Raw genomic sequence first — 1,981 nt, 5'->3', positions numbered from 1 at the left:
GAAGAGCCACCTGTACTAAAAACGTCTGAAAGGCACTTTGGATAAAAGCCTCCAGAGAGAATGACATATGCTGCTGGTTGCTGAAGTCAATCCACTCCTCTGGCCTGATTGAATGGAAAGTGAATCTGACCCAGAGTCTAGTCTAGTGTTGCAGCTTTAACCCCTTCCATCCGGGATATACAGCGTCGTCTCTGTTCATTTTTTTTTTTTTTCAGATGTCTTTGGGCAAAACCTTTTCTTGTCAAGGACCCCCAAAATGTTTTTGGCCGCCGATCCCCATCCAAATATGTTGTTCCAGGGACCCCCGAGAACCAAAGATTTTAGTTGAAAATGTTGTTTAAAATATATATATATATTCAAAGATTTGCACAGATTTTCACAATAAAAAAAAATAGCTGATATATAAGCTCATATGGCGGCACTCTGTGCAGCGCTATGAGCTTGTAGATCTCCTATTTTTGAATAGCCCAAAGTATGAAATGATATGGATAAAGTGATTATACGCGGATGCGTTCCCGGTTGGAACGGGTTAAGCCTGGCAGCACAGGACGAGAGAGAGAGAGAGAGAGAGAGAGAGAGAGAGAGAGAGAGAGAGAGAGAGAGAGAGAGAGAGAGAGAGAGAGAGAGAGTTGGCCAGAAAGAGGGATGGAGACTGAGATAGATGAGAGGGGGATGTGGGGGGAGAGAGACAATGAATGAGGAGGGAGAGAGATGGACAGAAACTGAAAATGGAGGGAGAGGGACAGTGATTAAAGATGGCAGGTGAGCGAGAGAGAGAGAGAGAGAGAGAGAGAGAGAGAGAGAGAGTGACGGAGGGAGAGAAAGATGTGAGCAATGAAAAGATGCCAGAGAGAGAGAGAGAGAGAGAGAGAGGTAAAAATAAAAAAAATGTGGAGCGAGAGAGAGAGATAAAAGATGGCTGGCGAGGGAGCGAGAGTGAAAGAGAGAGAGAGAGAGACAGAGAGAGAGACAATGACTTGAGCATGCAAGAGGGAAAAAAATGACTGATGGTGTTTGAGAGAGAGAGAGAGAGAGAGAGAGAGAGGAAAGAGGGGAGAGAGAGAAAGCATGCGCGCAAGGAAGCAGGGGGGAAGAGATGACAGGAGAGAGAGAGAGAGAGAGAGAGAGAGAGAGAGAGAGAGAGAGAGAGAGAGATAGAGAGAGAGAGAAAGGAGGAGAAGGAGAGGTGAGTGTCCTTGCACTGTCAGGTCGATCGATGGCACATCATTTACATTACACTGACTTAACCCATTGAGACCGGGAACGCATCTCTGTCATTTTTACATTTCTTTGGGCTATTCAAAAATAGCAGATCTACAAGCTCATAAGCGCGGCACCGAGTGCCGCGCTATGAGCTTGTAGATCTGCTATTTTTGAAAAAATCGTGAACGTTGTTCAAATCTTTGAATATATATATTTTTAAAGCAAGCATTTGAACTCAAATCTTTTCTTCTGGGGGTCCCTGGAACAAACATAATTTGACATGGGGGTCCGTGGCCAAATACATGTCATTTTGGGGGGTCTTTGACATGAAAAAAAGTTTGAGAACCACTGATATTAAAGCAACAGAAGTTTTTCAGAAAAAAAACTGTTAGGATTTTATAAGACATTTTGTAGAATGGGCCTCAGGTCTGAATGGGTTAACTAGAGAGAGAGGGGGGGTGGGGGGGGGTGAAGTATGGCAATGAAGTATAGGGGGAACAGAGAGAGAGAGAGAGAGAGAGAGAGAGAGAGAGAGAGAGAGAGAGAGAGAGAGAGAGAGAGAGAGAGAGAGAGAGATGGGGAGAGTTAAAGATGGAAGGAAGGAGGGAAGAGTGAATTAAAGAGAAAGATGAATAGAGTTAAAAAAAGGGAGGGCAAAAAGAAGCAAGGGATGGAGAAAAGACAGGGAGAATGGGAAAGGAGGGGTGGAGGGAGGTAGGGAGGGAGGGAGAGACGGGTAGTAGTGAGGGATGGAAGGAAAGAGGGAGAGGGGGGGGGC

The sequence above is a fragment of the Gymnoscopelus braueri genome, assembly GCF_963280865.1.
Source record: "Gymnoscopelus braueri genome assembly, chromosome: 15".
Taxonomy (NCBI): domain Eukaryota; kingdom Metazoa; phylum Chordata; class Actinopteri; order Myctophiformes; family Myctophidae; genus Gymnoscopelus; species Gymnoscopelus braueri.
This window is presented reverse-complemented; position numbering follows the sequence as displayed.